The following is a 19,589-nucleotide window of genomic DNA, read 5'->3' as shown; positions in this document are numbered from 1 at the left end:
ACTTATCTACGAGAGGGACAGGGGTGCTCTTTATTCCCCTTTTTTGTTGGGGAGGAGAGCCCTGTTGTTACTCCAAAGCAACTTTTTACTGATGATTTAGAAGACACGTGATGAGTTAATAATGACAGAGCAGGCAGGATTGTGGGAGAGGGAAGACTCCATGGCGTCTCCTGTTTAATGCGTGCCTTTTTCATGCACGTAGCAAGGAACGTCATTAGAATGTTCAGGATCTCATCCAATCAGAGAGGACTAGAGGGAGGACTATGATGAGAAAGGAATGGCTGACAGGCGGGGTCATGCAGCTTCTGGAACAATCACAGCGAAACACCAGAGAAAAGATCAGAGATGAACCTGAGAAGGCGTTGCTTCCCATGAAGTCATTTATTGTATGATATTGTTATATGACCCTAAAGGACACACGCTGCACTCTGAGGAAATCCACTCCATAAATATAAAAAAATGCTATGGTGAATTACAGTCGCTCTGTCTTCCGTTGAGCAGCTGTTAGGGAGAGACGTGCGCATGGGATCCAACTCACAACATATTTCTGTCCTCCTGGGACTGACACTCTCAAGCCTGTAAACCAGACCTCTCATTTATTTATAATCACAAGTCTTATCTGTCCTTTTCCCAAATGCCTACAAATCCGACATCAATACTTTCGAAAACTCTACTGTCAGGAAAACACTCCAGCCCGATTACAAGTAATGCGGATTTATGTGTGGAGATACTGTGTGGACGGAAATAACATTCTCGCAGGTATCCCCGTCCATAAATCTGGCTATTATAAGTGAATCCCCAGAGAATGGTCAATAACTCTTTTGACCAATTTTTTTCCTGAGCAAAGTTCCACACAGCACTCAACTCCATTGAAATGAATGCTCCCATATATCGAGAGCGAGGGAGTGATGCCAAGGGGGTGGGGTAGGTCAGAGGGAAGGAAGAAATCTGGCCAGGAAGTGGGGGGCATTACCTGCTTCCCCCGCTTCAGAAGGTAGCCGGGCAGGGGCTGGGGATCAGGGCTCAGCTGCACAGCCCAATCCCAAAACGATTTTCCTGGCCAGATTTACCATATGGTAAAACCGGGTGAAATGTTCCTGCACCCTGGAAAACCACGTTCAGGAATCCTAGGCTAGTCATGATTGGATAGAGCAAATTTGCACCCAGTAGAAACTTGTCTTAGACACAGAAGCTTGACCTCCAGGGTTTTGGAGCTGTGCAAAAGTCACTCAGTGATAATGCTCGTTCCCTGCACCACACCAGTGCATGCTCTTTAATGATGGAGGCACAGCCACCAGTACCCGGGGACTTGACCCAGTGGTGCCTTGTGACAAATGCCATTGTTGTGACACCATATCTGTTACACTTCTTATTTTAATATAGACAGTTTTGAATAGGGAGGAGTCCATCATGATAAACATTGGAACCAGTGGCGGCCCGTCCTATAGGGCGGAGGGGCCACACCCCCCCACCCCATGAAGAGTGTCTGTCAGGCTGAATAATGGTCAGCCTGACAGACACTCTTCATGTTCAGGTCAGGCAGCCAGGAGCAGACATGCGCGATTTGCGCAGACTCCTGGCTGCCTGAGCTGAACTGTGCTGGGCTGAGGAGATCACAGCTCCTATGGGTGTGACCTCCTCGGCCCAGCAAAGGTGCCTCGAGGCCCTCCCCTGGGTGACGAGGAAAGCGTCACCAATTGACACTCTCCCTGGGCGCTTCAGTTTAAGCCCTGAAGCGCCCAGGGCAAGTGTCAATCAGTGACACTTCGTCACAGAGTGGGGTGGGGTCAGCAGTCTCACTGACCCCATCCCACTCTGTGACGAGGATGGGATCAAATCAAATCAAATCATTAACATTTATAAAGCGCGCTACTCACCCGTGCGGGTCTCAAGGCGCTAGGGGAAAAAGGGGGGGGTTATCGCTGTTCGAACAGCCAGGTCTTTAGGAGTCTCCGGAAAGCGGAGTGGTCCTGGGTGGTCCTGAGGCTGGTAGGGAGGGAGTTCCAGGTCTTGGCCGCCAGGAAGGAGTCCCACCCGCCGCCGCCGTGGAGCGGCGGATGCGAGGGACAGCAGCGAGTGCGAGGCCAGAGGAGAGGAGGAGGCGGGTGGGGACGTAGAAGCTGAGGCGTCTGTTGAGGTATTCCGGTCCCTTGTCGTGGAGGGCTTTGTGTGCGTGGGTGAGAAGTCGGAAGGTGATCCTTTTGCTGACTGGGAGCCAATGCAGGTGTCTCAGGTGTGCGGAGATGTGGCTGCTGCGGGGTATGTCGAGGATGAGGCGGGCCGAGGCGTTTTGAATGCGTTGCAGGCGATTTTGGAGTTTGGCTGTGGTCCCGGCGTAGAGGGTGTTGCCGTAGTCCAGGCGGCTCGTGACGAGGGCGTGGGTCACGGTTTTTCTGGTGTCGGCGGGGATCCAGCGGAAGATCTTGCGGAGCATGCAGAGGGTGAGGAAGCAGGCGGAGGACACGGCGTTGACTTGCTTGGTCATGGTGAGAAGAGGGTCCAAGATGAAGCCGAGGTTGCGGGCGTGGTCTGTGGGGGTCGGTGCGGTGCCGAGGGCCGTGGGCCCAGGCGGACGGGGTGTTGCCGAGGATGAGGACTTCCGTTTTTTCAGAGTTCAGCTTTAGGCGGCTGAGCCTCATCCAATCTGCGACGTCCTTCATACCCTCTTGTAGGTTGGTCTTGGCGCTGGCGGGGTCCTTGGTGAGGGAGAGTATAAGTTGGGTGTCGTCGGCGTAGGAGGTGATGATGATGTCGTGCTTGCGTATGATGTTGGCGAGGGGGCTCATGTAGACATTGAAGAGTGTCAGGCTGAGTGATGAGCCTTGGGGTACGCCGCAGATGATCTCGGTGGGTTCTGAGCGAAACGGAAGGAGGTAAACTCTTTGGGAACGGTTTGACAGGAAGGAGGCGATCCAGTCCAGGGCCTGGCCTTGGATCCCGGTGGAGCGGAGGCGGGTGATTAGGGTGCGGTGACAGACGGTGTCAAAGGCAGCCGAGAGGTCGAGCAGAATGAGGGCGACTGTTTCACCGTTGTCCATCAGGGTTCTGATGTCGTCAGTGACTGAGATGAGGGCGGTTTCAGTGCTGTGGTTGGTTCGGAATCCGGTTTGTGAGGGGTCGAGCAGGTCAGCCAATGAGGGAATGCAGCAGTCCCAACCCTCCTGGGACCTGGAGGCTAAAGGTAAGTGTGTGTGTGTGTATGTATGTGTGTTATGTTTTACATTGAATGTTTGGTGCACGCGTGCATGTTTGAGTGTTATGAGTGTTGTCAATGGATGTGCGTGCACGCGTGCGTGTGTGTGTGTGAAAGAATGAATGTGTGTGATCTTGTAAAATGAATGTTTGGTGCGTGCATGCATGTTTGAATGGAATGAGTGTTGTTAATGGATGTGCGTGCGTGCGTGTGTATGTGTGAAAGAATGAATGTGTGTGATCTTGTAAAATGAATGTTTGGTGCGTGCGTGCATGTTTGAATGGAATGAGTGTTGTTAATGGATGTGCGTGCGTGTGTGAAAGAATGAATGTGTGTGATCTTGTAAAATGAATGTTTGGTGCGTGCGTGCATGTTTGAATGGAATGAGTGTTGTTAATGGATGAGCGTGCGTGCGTGTCTGTGTGTGAAAGAATGAGTCTGTGTGTGTGTGTGTGTGTGTGTGCCCCGCCCACCCCCCTCCCAAAGCTGCCGGACGCCACTGATTGGAACACTTGACAGTCACATGCCAGAATATCCAATAAATAAAAATTACACAGGTAGGAAAATGAACAAGCATTTACATAAATATAGAGCAGTAATACCCCTAGTGGCTAAATTTGCTAAACTGTAGTGGAATGCAGCAACCAATGTTCCTGCGCTGCGTTGCGCTAAGGGTAGGGGGCAGCGCAGAGCAATGTTTACTAAATATGGCCTGCTGCTGCTTTGATCTGAAGCGCTGCTCGCAAACAGGATGCCCTAGCACCAGACACACATCTTTGTATAATGGTGCAAAGGTGTGTGCTTGGTGTCTAGTGCCAGGTTTGTACAGGAAGGGTAGCTGTCCATTACAAAATTCTGTACCTAGAGAGATTACAGAGTGCAGCACACATGCAATGTGTGAAATGTTAAGAGAAATTAAAAGATTTTTTTATCTTTGTGCTTGCCCCAAGAAGACTCTATTTTTTGACTCAAAGCCCAGTTTAATAGTTCTGGTTGTGTTTCACAAATCATAGGTGCTTGCGGTGGAATGTCCAAAATAATACCCATGGAATACCCCAGGACGCAAAGTAGAACAATGAAATGCACGCAATATGTGCTAAACATGGTTGCCTTCGAAAAATAAATACCCTAAAAAGACATTGTGCCGCTTTGCAAGACTTTGCTGTGGTGCGAAGTTTTAGAAAATGTGTGTCTGTAGTTTCTGATGAAAACTGGAGGGCGGTTTACCACCTAAGATGTCAATGGAGGTCAAGGTATTTAGCTGTTAAAAAGAGAGAAGGATAGGCCGGACCACTTAAAAAATTATAGGAAAGGGGGGCGTATCAAACATCTGACATTTAATGAGAATCAATGTAGTGTCACCAAGAGTTTAGAAGAGGTCACTTTTCATCCCGCTGTGCCTCTGGGTGTGTTTTTAGCTTCAGTTTGGAAAGAATTTGAATCGGGCGGCCTCTCCACGAAAGCAGAGGAGCGCCACCTAGCTAAGAAATGCCCCCAAAATGCCCATAGAACCAAAAAATAAAATGGTAATAAAGGTTATTTATTAAAAAAAAATTGACAGCACCCCATCCTGAACCGAGTGTCAGGACAGGGCGGGGTCACTGCTGCTGAGTGACAGCAGCAGGAAGCTGTGAACTTTAGTTTAAAGTGCGCATGTCCCTTTGGCTGGCTGTCTTGCAACGGCTAGCCTGACATGCACACCTTAAACCTCTCTAACTCAGCTGTCTTAAGACTGCTGGGTTAGAGAAAGCACAGGTATCCACTGCTCTTGTGAGCGCTGAGGGAGGCCACTTTCACCAATGCCGATGCTGCTTTCATGCTGATTTCCAGCATGAATGCAGCATCAGGATTTAATAGTGCTGTTTCCTGGTCCCCACGGCCAAGTTGGAGCTTCCAGAAGCATGACTAGAGGAGGACGCCGTGAGGAGAGGAAGACGCCATCAGGTAAGTGCCTTTTCTTTTAATTATTATTATTGTATCCTTGTGCCCCCGCCCACCATAAATACAAGCCTGCCACCACTGTTTTGAATCCTAATTTCTGTAAGTAAATTGTTCCAGATCTTAGATGCATTGCCTGAGAGTGATCGAAAGAGAGAGACTGACTCCCAATCAGATACGTTCCCAATTACATTACTGAAATGTGTTGTAGTTGACAATACCACCCCTGAAGATAGCACAATTACAGCACAGGCAACTCTAAATGGGCTTCACAAAGAATTCCGGGAATACAATGGGCTTTAGAAAAAGGAGAGGGCTAATGTCCTTTGAGCCTTAATTATCTCCATGAAATGCCTGAGATACAGCATCCCTCAGTACATCATATTATGTCTCATAATGTTCAATAACATTGCAAGGTCATTAGAGGCCAGGGTCTAGTCTGTTCTGTGCTATTCCATTAGCACTCAACAACACAGAAGTATGCCTGGACGTCAAAACCCAACTATGTATTCTCTTTTTATTTTCCAGCTGCAGTCAAAGAAAATTCTTCAAACTAATAGATAGAAAATTAAACTATGCGTGTCACCTGTAAAGACCTTCAGTGCACACTTTAAAGATGCTAAGCATTAAGAGCACCATCTATCCTAAAAAGAAGAAAGCTGATGGCATTGTTCAACAAATGAACTCTTACCCTCTTCTTCTGGGAGGGGGAGAGGGGACTAGTGTCTTACTTCAGCCTTAGCAACACCCAGAATAAACAACAGTGGCTATGGCAGAGGAGTGTTGCCCCTACCAGCAGCAGCCACTGCAAACCTTTTACAACGAAACGATAATAAACCATGTCTATTATTGTTTTGTTGTGAAAGGCGCGGGGCATGGGCGATGATGGGGATGAGGGGAGCGCACTGTGCACTCCGTTCAGTGCGCATGTATGTTTGGGCAGCCGTCTCGGGCCAGCCAAACACACATGCCCACAGGGCTCTTCCCTGCCCACCATGCGTTGCCCTGCCCGTTCACAGCGCAGCGAACCAAGACTGATAAAGAACACATCTTCTTTTCCTCCAGCCTACTGAAGTGTAATAATAATAATTAATATCTAATTGCCTTTTCCCTTGGTGTAGCAGGTGGCCACATTGTTTATTGATGAATTTATTTTATTTGTCCTAGTTTTGGTTGGATACAACCTTATAAACATCATAGTTCAGAGATAAAATGCACACATTTCGCAAGGACAATGGACATGACATAACCCAAGTTTCTTCCCACAGGTATGAGAATCAAATCCACAGGCACAATGCACAATCCCAATGTGTTCACTACAATTCCTAATCGAATTTTCCCTTACTTTTTGGGGGAAATTCCTGCATGATATGACACAATTTCTTCTTCCAGCTATTATAAAAGTGCCATTCTAGAAAATTATGCTAGAATAAGTAAAATATAGGCTTGCAAACGTGACAGTGCTTCGACACAACCGAACTTCAGTGACCTGAAAAAGAAGCAACTGTCCAAGTCGTAGTCCCAAATAATGTTACTCATCAAGCAGCAGCTTGATGCCACTTGATGTTATAATAAAACTGATTACTACTGCAAATCATACACTTAGCACTTATTAGACTTTCTGCTGCTCCTGACGTCATATGCACTTTCTGTTGCAGTGAAGTGTGAAATAATGCACAAAAACATTAGCATTGTCAGAAAATAAATGGTAAATAAAAGTTTCATTGTCATTCTATATAACTGGACACATACATTTTATGGGGCCCAGTTCATAAAGTTATTTTCGGCTGTAAATGTATGTTTACACCTACAAATATTGTGATTTATGCATGCTAAGAATTCTTAATAGGGTGCTTGCCAGGGCCACATGGAGTTCCTACTGCAGATTTTTCCACCAGGGCTTCAGAGAAATCCACAGTAGTTAATACTGCCTATTGGATGGCAAGTGGGAGTTCCCTGGTGTCTTGTACATTTGAGATCTCCCACAAACATGCACAATTCTTGCCATTTACAAACGGAAATCTGACCTTTCCCAACTTGGGAATACTCAGACAATTACTACAGCCAAAGGCTAAAGCAACTCCAGTGCTTAATTTGTAAATAAAAAGGTGCCGGTGCCCAAAGCCCACCTCTTAAACACACGGCTGCTGCAATTAAATGTGTGAACACGGAATACTGAGGCGTTGTAATCCTGAAGTCGTCTCGGGCATCTTTAATCAATATAAAGCCACTCGCTGCCCCTTCAGCTCACTCTTGCAGCTTTCTACTTTCTCCCTTTATGACGCTTTTTCGTTTTTCCCTTCCTCCGTCTTTCCCATATGTGTCTTTTGCTCGCAGCAAATGCTTGAGGCAGAAGAATAAGCCCCGGCACTCAAAAATAAGTGCCGGTGCTCAGCACCAGAAACAACAAGCACAAATTAAGCACTGTGCAACTCCCTTGCCTGGATAAAAAGAGGAATAGATCGCCCAAAATTTGCTAGAGGTGTATAGAAGGACTTTCCCAGCACAGAAGAAGAAACAAGCATTTGCAATGCAATAGGTCTTACATTTGTAAGAGTTAGAGCTATTGGTGTTGTAAATGACAATGAGCCTCATTACAAGGATGGTGGTCACAGGACTGCCAGCCTCCTGGTGGCAGTTGGACCGCCGCGACTATTGTGGTCTGACCGCCTCATTACAAGTTTGGTGGTCAGACTGCCGACTGACCAATGTCTCCAACAGGATACATGATCCCGATGGGGTGACGGCAGTCCTGGTTGTAATCAGTCAGGGCAGCACTGAACTCAGCGCCGCCCCGCTGATTACAACCTTGTGCTCCACCAGACTTTTCATGGTGGTTTTCCCACCATGAAAAGGCTGGCAGAGAACAAGTGCAGGGGGCCATAGCACTCGCCTCCTTTAAGGGACTCGCGTGCTATCTCATAGCACTGTTCCCGCCAGTCAGACTGTCAGGAATGCTCTATTTCAAGGTTTACGCTGGACAGCACTGGTCAGGCCGGCGGAAACCTTGTAATAGGGCAGGGGAGAAGTCCTTCCCCCAAGTTTGGTGGTCCCGCATTGAGATTGCCCAACCCGTAATGAGCCCCAAAGTCATTTACCCATACATTTTGGTTTGGAGTGGAATGGATGTATGTAGTGTGGAGTGGAATGATGTGGGTTGCATTGGATTTGTTAGCTGTGTAACTGTGTGCGGTGGAATTGAGTGGCGTGGAGTGCATTTGGGTTGTGGAATTATGTGGCATAGTGTGCAGTGGAATTATGTTGATAGTAATTATGTGGTATTGAGTGTACTGGAATTATGTGGAGTAGGATTATGTGGAGTAAAGTGCAATTATGTGAAATGGTATTTGTGTTGTGGAGTGGTATGTAGTGGAGTTTAATTATGTGGTGTGCTGTTGAACTTTGTGGCATGACATGGAATTCTATAGTGTGGATTGGATGCATGTGGCGTGTTGTATAATTGTGTTGTTGAGATGAATTATTTAGTTTGTTGTTGAATTAAGTGGTGTGGAATGGAAATGTGTAGAGTTGAATTGTGTGGCGTGGAAGTGTATGGCCTTAAGAGAAATTATGCTGATTGGAATCATGTGGCATGTTGTGGAGTGTATTTTTGTGAATTGTGTTACCAAGTTTAAACATGATGAAATATAACTACAAAGAAAGGCAGCATTTCATTGTGAACAAATTCACAAAATTAAAACACACTGTTTTTACTAAGAAATGTCGCAAGCGCATTAATGTCTCTTCGAATGCAGACCCACGCAAGGAGGAGCTGCAAACAAAACATACACGTTCAACATGAGCATAGAAAAAAGAAAATACTTTCAAGACCAGTGTGGCTTCCTATTTATCAGCGTGATGCAGCTTGGGAGCGGTAGTTCAGGATCACCACAATTAGAACAAGTAACATGGTGGGAGGGGTGAGGGACGGCATCCCCCGGCACAAGGGAAGTGTGAGGGGCATGCAGTAACATGGGAGAAGGTGGGAGGTGCATTAAAATGCACGCAACTATGGTAACATTTCGGGACGCATGAGGGACGGGGTCCCTGCCTACAGTCAATTCAGCTGAATATATAACAAGCTGTACAGCAAGGACAGGAGTGATGCATCGTATGCAGCTCTTTGTGGAGAAGTGTGGCACAATGGTTAGAGCGGCAGACCCTGATGCAGAGATCTGGCCTGGGACCAGCGTTCAATTCCCACCTCGGCGGGTCTTGGGCTCAATTCCCTTGGACCAGCCAATTCTCGCCTCCGTGCCTAATCTAATCAATGGGTTTAACTCTGGGCAATAGCTTGCTTTATCTCCACAATGGCCCTCACAGCGCTTGGATGCCTGGTTTCACCCTGGGGCTGTCCAGGAGTGGGCACCTCACAGGGAAAAGCCAGGAGGATTCCACAGCGGTAGGTGTACAGCGCCTTGAGACCCTAATGGGTGAGTAGTGCGCTATACAAGTGCAAGGTTTACAGTTTTTAAATTGAAATAATGGCAGAACCGAGTCCGAGTGGAGCACTGGGATGGCAGACCATCTGTGGAGTGAGGACATAGCTTGTGGCTCAGCACCGCCCGCTATGTGTGTGTGGGGCAGTGGTGTAGTAGGCAGCGCTGAGAGCTTAGAAGTTCTTGGGTAGTAAATAAACAAGAACCCAATGCTGCCTCTGTTTGTCACACTGTGACCTCACTGCACAGCCTAGCCCTCTGTGCCTGAGGAGAAGCCTTTCCCTGTAATATTATGTCTGGCTTGGCGTAGAGCTGGAGTGGGCGGCAATAAACACAAATGAGCAAAACAGAAAACCCAGAGCACATCTCTCCTTAAGTCCTTTTTTTTCTATTGGGTCCTGTTTCGTCTGTATGGGGAGGAATTATATCCGGTCCTGAGAAATTTCAGCCAGTAACTTATCCCCCTCATCATTAGACGCGGAAATTCTTCAGTACAGAAAAGTAACACCAAGTGAACAGTGATGAGTCTGAAAAGGTGCTGCTCAATGGGAGTGCAGGCAATGACCACAATAGAAACACAGACACATTGGTAGCAGTGATAACACATTATGCCGCCCCGCCCTGTGTAACCTGAGTAATAAGATATGATCCAAGTCAAGAGTGCTCAGTAGGCAACAAACACTATGCTACCCTGTAGTGTTTGAAACAAGTGGACAACATCCACAAGGACATCAAAACAGAAACACCCAGAGCACATCTCTCCTTCAGTCCTTTTTAGGGTTGAGCCTGCGTCGCATACGCTTGCGCATGCGTTTCGCTTGCGCATGCGTTTTGCTTGCGAGACACATTAGGAGTTAGAAAAGGGCTCGGAGCCCCGTCCACATCACGTCAGTGTCTTTCATTGGTTCATGGGCTTGCCTGTTAAAATCTGCTTGCTATCATTAGTGGAAGGCACGCATATGTCATGCCTTTTCCGGTGGTTAGCCCTCCTTGAGAGCAGCGACCAAGTACTGACAACATGCGCGGCTCGCTGTTTCCCATCAGGTTTGTGGACTACTTTTTATCTGTTGTTCGCATTGCGATCTCGCTTGGCAGAAGTCGAGCACTTTGCATAACATCGACCCTGTTACATAGTTAATTGCACTTTTGCCGGTTATGTAGATAATTGCACTTTTGCCGATAGGTTTCATTACGAGTCAACTGTAGCAGCGCGATCGCGCTGTTTTTTTTTCCATTCAATGTGGCAAGAAAAATCCGGTTGGGAGTTTACAACTGCTAATAGCTGTAACTTGGAGAAATGCTAGACCCTAGTGCATTGCAAATGCTTGTTTGCTATTGGCACCTGTTTCGACTGGCCTGAAAAAGTTCAGCCAGCAACTTATCCCTGTCATCATTAACATCCACTTGGTACATAATAGGTAAGAACATACTCTAGTCCGTGAGTGCCCCCCTGCGTCCAGGTGACATAATTTTAAATCAGTGTGAGTGAGAACAATGAGTGTTTTTTTAAAGTCACACAGAACCAGTGATTGATTTCACAGAACATATTGTGCAGAATGCTGCTTAAGTGACATATTTACTGTGGTGCATTCGGCAAGCGAATCATTCTTATTCACATATGAAGATGTCTATTGAAAACACCAACCTAAATATGGTATTGCACTTTCTGTAGTCAGGAAGAAGCGCCATAAAGAGATATTATTATTATGTTCTAGCAGATAGGGTTTTACAGAAGCGCTGTTTGCTGCCTAAGGCACACCTTCACTCAAGAAGTAAAATGTTGTGCTTCAGCCGATTATTATCAAATTGTTCAAGCTGAAGTTGCTTTCATGGAAAGTTTATTGAGGACGGGTTTTATTAAAATTCGTTGATTTGGTTAGAAAACAATCGACTTGCAATACAGGAATTACAAGGAGAAATTAATCTCTGATTGGTGAAATCTCCAATTAACAAAAGTGACGTGATTTCCGTAAAAAGTAATCGTAGGGTGTGACATCATCCCATTGAAATAAGATTTTGAAAACCAAAGCCACTTATGCAACAACAGAGACCAAATGTAATACACACACACACATGCCTCCAGCACACCCAGACCTCTATTTGCTCCTGATTTGCTGTGGCTTCTGATTTGTTAGCTCTATAGTTGCTGTGTGCCGGCATCCATTTTTTAATTTTAGCCTTGTCGGTGTGTACTCGCGTCATTCTCATCTCTGTATCTAATGAAACAGCTTTCAAGGCAAGTATGAAAGCAAGTGCCTGAGCTGGGACGTTTCTGCACATAATTGGATCTGCACTGGCAGTAAGGCACGTGATCAAGGCCAACCAATGAGAACACAGCTCTCTGCTGCATCTTTGTCATTACGCTGAGTGCAAGGACTTCATTTGCGCAAAGCTCGCAGCACGTTCTGTTCTTCCCACTTCATTGTACCAGTGGTATATACATGTATGAAAGCATGTTTGTCTAACAAAAGCCGAAGGCAACAAGGCACCGCCATCAAGTATGAGAAAAATAACTGCAATGCAAGAAATGCATCCCTGGAGACATAATTTGGTGGCAAAGTGGTTGTCATCAAGCAATAATTTTAATGAGGATCTCACAACATGAGCTCTGTGGTCCTAACAAGAGGTTTGCGCCAGCTTGAAGATTAAAGGCCAAAGGCTGTGCCCCTTGGAAGGCTGGCATATTGCAGGGTTTTAGTCTAGTAAGTGGTACAAAAATGTGCCCGTTTATTTTCAAGCTCCATGGCGCCGGGCAGCGCACCGTGGCACAGGGCAGCGCCACAAGTCATCTTGCTGCGCTGCCCTGCACCACAGGAAAACGGCAGAAATGACCTGTGTCTACAAGATGCAGCACATTCCTGTCCACTTCCCTCGTGCTGGCTCACAGTGGGCTGCCTAGCACTGATGCAGGCACCCTTGCACTGTGGTGCAAAGGTGCCTGCGTCGCAGACAGGATTGTTTTTGTGCAGGAAGGGGGACCTTCCTGCACAAACATAATCCATGGAGGCTTTCTACTCTTTCAGTGTGTGCTGCAAAATGCAGCACACGTACAAACTGGAAAAAACTAGGAGAAATCAAGATATTTCTTCTCTTTGCGCCTCCCCTGGGGGGGTGTAAGATTTTTCAAGCAGTCCTAGTCTTGCAATGCCTTGTAAATTTGGGAATGTGCCAAAACCCATTGGTGTTGCTTGGGAAAACCCGCAACAACACCCTTGGAAAACCTCTTTGACGCAGTGTAAGGCAACGCAGCAAATTGCGCTGTGTTGCCTTACACCATATCTACAAGGCCACGAAAAGCTACGGAAAGTGGCTTTGTGTGGCGTTGTAGATATGGATCTGCACAATGCGCTGACATTGCGTCACAAAAAGTGAACCACCGGCAGCGCATGGGGCTTGTAAACAAGCCCCAAAACAAACTAGTCCTTCTATTCCAAATATGTTCACTCAATTGTGAGTAGACTCTGAAGCGCAAACATTGGTTGCATTCCTTACCTATATGAATGCGCACCCATAGGTGGTAATAGAAAGGAACAAATGAAATAAATGACTTTATTGCAAGTAAAGAGAGACCTCAACTAAACAACACCATTGTAACACTGCATGAGACAGGCTCACTCTACACCATACACTAATTTGCACAGAGGTCAGTTTGTAACCAAAAATAGCCGTTGTGAAGGCAGGGGCGTCTTTAGCATCACAAACCAGTGAACTGTAAAAGCAGCAAATCAAACACTTGAGTTCCTTGGCAAGCACCGATCTCAAAACCTAGAGGCATATTTACAATAAAGTGGCACAGCGCTATGCCAAAATTGTCAGCACTGCACTGCATCACTGCAGAAATGCAGGGATGTGCTGTATTAACATGAATATGGCGCACCCCTGTGTTTCCCCCTGCGCTGGTGCTAAATTTGCTGCCAAGCACCAATGCAGCCACACTTGAGCCATGGTGCAAGGATGGTTGCGTTGCAGGGGAGATTCTTTTTTGTGCAGGAAGTGACACCTGCCTGTATAAAAACAATCTTCAATGGCGATCTGCTCTTTCTATGTGTGCTGCAGAATGCAGTACACGTAGCAAGAGCAAAAAAACAAGGAGAAATGGAAGCATTTTTCCTTGCTGCGCAATGCGAACGCCACCCCGGAGAGGTGTTAATTTTTAGCGCTACCTCAGTTTTACAAAATCTCCTAAATCTCGGGCAGCATCAAAATGCAATGATTTTTGCTGTGGCACGCCCACAGCAACACCCATGACACGCCCCTTCCATGCAAATTGTTGCGAGTTAAGGGACCGTATTTACAAGGTGGCATTAAATCACAAAAAGTGGCTTAACGCCGCCTTGTAAATACGGCGCAGTGCACAGCACCACTGCAGCATCACAAAAAAGTGACGCTGTGGTGGCGCTAGAGGCTTGTAAACGTGCCCCTGGAATTTTGCATGTGGGATCTTAACGCATTCATCTCATGCATCCTAGGATGGTGCAAGAACAAAAAGAAGCAACCCTTGAAGTCAAACCTAAAAATAAACCCCTTGTACTCATGTGAAAAAACTGATACTGTTGCCTCCAAATCATTAAGAAATTATTGACGTGTTTTGCACCGTTTTGCGGTAAAATCAGTATTAATATTACAAGGGCATTGTCAAATTATAATTTTTTTTGTTCTTTTTTTTTTTTTAGACAATGTTATTTTGGTGCTCGTCTGTCTAAATTAAATATAGCACCACCCTTTTTACGACATTGTCTCACTCTCACCTACATTTAAAATAGAAACTAGTTTTGACGGTGCAAAATGTTTGCATGATTTTGAGAAAATAAAAAGGAACAAAGAGCCTGGATTTCACAACAACACTGGAGTTGCAAATACAAGCAAAATCACGAGCAATGTAAATATGTATGCGCAGCGAAAACAACACCAAAGGTGCATTTTAGGTATTTTCAAAATTCTGAGATTTCTAGTACTGCAATTGTTATGTCTCCCACCACCTCACTTAGAGCCCTTACCTTTATTGACATCGGTATTTAGGTAAAAAACACTAATGAGTGCAGAGCGCGACACGAGACTTGGGGCAGAAGAAAAACGTGTCATGAAACAGGAGGCACCAGCCAAGACAGCTTTTTGAGGACAAGTGATGCATCTCAGATCCTCGTGTCTCCAGCTTGCTTCGCACATTTAGACAACACTTCTGTGAAAAAACAAATATTAAAATCCATTAGCCACGAGTAAAGCTTCAAAATATTCAACAATTTATGTGTTTATGGTGTCAGAAACTGATTTACTAATTTAAGAGAGGGCTACTCCTTTGAGACAATAAACACCATCTGGTAACATTGGAAGAAAGTTCAAGGCGAAACTTTGCTTGCCCCTGGTAGATATAGCACAACCAGTAGCTTGTTCCTGTGATGTATTGTAAAGTGATCGGGTCCTTTTACAGAATATGATGATGGTTTTCCGAGTCTCCCATATCTCACAGATTTTCGACCAAAACTTTGGAGCAACCTGCCTCTTACCTTGAGAGAATGTGAGCCTCTACCAATCTTTTATAAACTCCTAAAAACTTGGCTATTTTAGTTATCAAGCCTTTAACTGTTTAGGTCTTAAATTGCAAAGAGTACTCAATTTCGGAATTATTTGTCAGCGCTGGGAAACTTTGTTGGTAGCCATGCGCTCCTAAAAAAACATGTATAATAATGGTAATAAGGTGAGTGTTGAATTAGCTTGTACAGTAATGTGGGGGGTATTTAAGTAACTATAAATGGAAAAAAAAAAAAAAATGTTTTTAATTATTTCCTAGGTTAATTGTGTTATACTTTATTTTTATCACATATGAATTGTTGGCTGCTATGTTTGTAGGAATATGGTGTGGTATTTTAATTTATTAATATTTATGTTAATTATAAAAAAGCTTAATAGTTATGTTATTTTTAAAAATGTTGTTAAAATTACAAGATTTAGGGGCTGATTGCGACATTGGCAGTTTTGGGATTGCTGTACTCTCTTTGGCCTCCTTGGCAGTCCAACCACCTGATTATAATATGTGCAGTCAGACCGCCACAAGACTACCGCCCACATATGAGCTACCGCGGCAGCAGTAGGGACAGCAGTGGTCAATGGGGGTGGTGTGGCATTGGCACCACCGTGTGTATTATTATATGCCTCTCCGATTACCTTTTAATGGTGGGGACACCGGCAGGCAAAGATCGGCGGAAGGGCAGGTAAAGGGCCACAAAGAAGGGTTCCCGGGCGATTAAGCCTATGTTAATTGTGGCTGGGGCCCATGTTATGTCCCCATACCTGCGGATCTGTGCAATCCACTCACAACTGCTCATTTGAATTTTCTTCTTAGAATGAAGCCATTATCTGCCTTTTGAACCCACAACAGAGAACAGGAGCAGAGCCAGATGACCCTAGATAGCAGATCAAGTTCATGAGGGCCACTGAACATCTGGAGTACTTCAGGCATTTCCTCCAGCAAACAGCCTGAGTTCTGTCTTCCAACAGATGGTATTTTACAGACTGGAATATCTTGATGAGTTGGAGGTGAGGTGCATTTCTTATCCTGTGCTGAAGAGTGACACAAGCCAACAAAAGCTGGCTGTCAGATGTTGTGAGTTTAGAAAAGCTCTTCACATCAAGCAGAGTGCAAACAGAGGCCAGATTTAAAACTTTATAGACATCAAGTAAAGAGGTGGAAATGGACGCTAAACCCATCAGAAATATACTTTCTTAAAAAACATATCACCTCGAATTCTGCAGTTCAGCGAATGATGCCTATTAATGACTTTCTCAATCCTTATTTCCTCTCTTTTCAGCCACTCATTTATCTCAGCGTATCGGTAGTGAACTAGTCTTATTTTTCATAGATAAAATGCAACCTATTTCTGCAAAAAACACTGCCTAAAACCTGCCTGAAGAGACATTGTATGTTTCTTCTAACACTGTCAAGGGTGGAAAGTTCCTTGTTCTCTTCGGTGACTAAACAGTAGGTTGGTCAACTGGTTACCACTATTAAATCGTGCTCTCTGGAGAGCCTTTGTCCAACTTCTACTGTAAGGTCCCGTTGCACACCATGTTGGCGGAGAAAGTCACCAACCTTTGCAATCTTTTCTTAGAGTAAGGAGATTTCTAGCAAAATGGAAGGAATGTGCAGTGCCCATTTGTGAAAGAAATCTGTCCTTGATGACACAGAGGTTAAGGACTACAACCCAAAAATGATTGTGCCACCCTTAACTAAAATTGTGGAAAAATTAGTGGCCAAAAATGTGTCTGCCATGATGGAGGAAAATAAACTGTATGATGATCACCAGCTGGGTTTCTGGCCAGGGATTGGCTTTAAAGAGCTTTTACCGCTGATATATATTGAATCATAAGGGAGATGTAGTTGGTGTGGTTCATTTATGTCTCTCCACTGCATCTGATACAATGGACTATCTCCAATGTTGTTTAATTTATACAATTTCCCTCTCCACCCTAATAGTAGGTTTGCCTGTCACTCACTGTCATACATGGATGATACTATTGGTAATCTGACTGGACAAAATATCCCTAGTACTATGATCAGTCTCAAAAGCTTGGGACACTCATTTACTGTACAAACTCTTCCTCAGAAGAGAAGGTCAAATCACGTAATATGAACCTAGATCAATACAATTATCTTTTTAGCCCCAGATAGTGAATGTAATGAGTACTTGTTATGTACCTCTGCAATCACTCAGGAAGATTCTGACCATATCACAATGGTTAGGAGAAGTCTTCATTGGCTACCCCTGGTTCAGGGAATATGTCAGGTCTACAGATCCTTCTATGACTTTTAATCACCAGTTTTGTCCAGTCACTAGCAGCATGAACAGTCACAGAGAACATTGCAGTCCAGTGACTGGCTATTGCTGCAGCTACCAGTGATAAAGATGGCTCAGAGCGAAGGACAATGTTTTAGTTATCTTGTTCCTAAGCTCTGCTCTTTTCTGCTCCAGTTCCACATATGCAATTCAGAAATCAAAAACCTCAAAAGTTCTCGATATATGTAGACTGGGCTACTCTTTCATTGGTTCTTCCTCTGTCTGCTGTTGTTTTAGTTATGATCTTTCTGGTTTTCTCCTTTTTTAGCTGATTCCCTCCACTTAGTGTTTCTTGATTTAACACCAAGGGGCCAGAGTGTTGGTGTATGATTCTTTTCCCACTTTCCCATTTACAAGTTGATTTTTCTGCTTTAAGGAAATGTTGTTTTAGTACCATGAGGTGTAAGGCCAAATTAATCCTGTGTATAAGCCAGTGATTGGAGCATTCTCTATTCCCAACCCTGTATGAAGTATCAACAAAACCAAACCCCCTTTACAACACTTTCCCTTTCACTGCACTATTAAGATTCTCAAAGTCAGTCTTTCAAAATGGCTTAGATCAGGCTTCCCTCTAATATGCTTTGAATTCCCTCCCAGGTTCCCAGATTCACTCCTGTGGAATCAAGAAAACATCAACTATCCATGATCCTAAAACAGGTTCCTCAGTATTGTGGGAAGAGACTAATGACTAGGGTCCTCGTTACGAGTCTGGTGGTCAACAGACCACAAGACTTGCAGTGGCTGTCCTGACTGCTGCCAGTTTGGCGGTCCGACCGCCAAATTAAGAGTTTGGCTGTCGGACCGCAAAATGACTGCTGTCTCCATCGGGTACAATGTTCCTGACAGGCTGATGGTGGTGCAGGTTGGAATCAGCCAGGGCAGCGTTGAATTCAGCACCACCCTGCTGATTACAACCTGGTTCTCTGCCAGCCTTTTCATGGCAGTTTCAGGGGGGCCCCTGCGCTACCCATCCTCCTGCCCAGCAGTGCACATTACTAGGGTGCTGGTGCCCCCTGTGAGGGGCAGCATTGCTGCTGGATCGATTGTGAGCCGGCGGCAATGATGCTGACCCTTTCCCGAAGGGGTGACAGGCGGAAACCTTAGTTTGCCCCCCCCGCAGCTCAGCGTGAAAGTCGTAATGTGGCTGGCGGGGAGGTCGCCAGTAAGCCGGCAACCTCTCCATCGGAAGTTGGGCGGACAAGTCTTCCAGTCCCCCAAACTCTTAATCGGACCCTAAAAGACATCTCTGGAGGAAAATGGGGTTTGTCACTTTGTTCTCCAAGGTGATTGTCAAGTGAAAGGAAAGGCTGTTTCCAAAATGCTTTGTGATACCACCTCATACTTTTCTTCTCAGATGCATCATCCCTGTTAAGTGGTCTGTGTTTGACTTAGAGCTGTCTCTCTGATTTTAGATGCGGCTTTAGTGTTCCACACTTCATGCCTAATTGAAATGCTACTGCAGTCAAAGGAGGAAAAACAGTCAGTAGGTCTGGTTTAGTTCTGTTTGGCTTCTATGTAACAAAACGTACAGTACTTTTTTCAAAGCCTACTATTCCATTACAGATACAACAAAATCTATATTTACCATTGGATAACAGAAAATGACTTTCTAGCAAGTTTCTATCATGTCCCAAACTGAATTGATAAAAAACACTTTTATTCACAATTAGGCCTGCCAATGGGTACTTTTAATTTTGTCTAAACAGTAACGTTTGGAATTTTTCATAATAGGAGCATATCTCACTGTTATGTTATTAGTGTGTTCGCACCAATATTCAAGACCTCTATGTTGACGTATAACACTAAGGGGTGACTTATACAATGTCTAAAAGTAGAATTCTGAAATGAGAGAACACTTTACTCTGCCATTTGTTTAAAAGATTGTACTGCCCCTACACACACACACACACACAGACACACACACACACACGTGTGCACACACACCCTCTCTCCCTCACAGACACACATTACACACACAAACACAGATATTACACAGTGGTGGTTGCCACTGTGTCTTTATAATTCGTTCTGACTTTGCATAAGAAGAGCATTTTTCTTTTCTTAAGAGTTTGGCACTGCTAAACAAATCTCCATGAAATTTTCTAAAACATAAGTTCAACTACAGGAGCTCCTTGGTGGAAAGTTTTGCAATGATACATCGAGCAGGAGCCAAGAAAAAGGTGTCCC

The 19,589-nt window shown here is 45.1% G+C and overlaps 1 protein-coding gene across 4 annotated transcripts in view; it reads right to left on the bottom strand.

The window, feature by feature from the left end:
- Positions 1 to 19,589, bottom strand: part of LRFN2 (leucine rich repeat and fibronectin type III domain containing 2) — a 1,534,746-nt gene that overhangs the window by 423,276 nt on the left and 1,091,881 nt on the right. For all 4 annotated transcript variants that reach the window (XM_069236232.1, XM_069236233.1, XM_069236234.1 and 1 more), the window contains one exon: positions 14,568 to 14,749. The gene's annotated coding sequence lies outside the window, so the exon portion shown is untranslated. The remainder of the gene's footprint in view (positions 1 to 14,567; positions 14,750 to 19,589) is intronic.

This window comes from Pleurodeles waltl, chromosome 5, assembly GCF_031143425.1.
Source record: "Pleurodeles waltl isolate 20211129_DDA chromosome 5, aPleWal1.hap1.20221129, whole genome shotgun sequence".
Classification (NCBI taxonomy): domain Eukaryota; kingdom Metazoa; phylum Chordata; class Amphibia; order Caudata; family Salamandridae; genus Pleurodeles; species Pleurodeles waltl.
The sequence above is the reverse complement of the archived record's forward strand: the minus strand, read 5'-3'. Positions and strand labels throughout refer to the sequence as shown.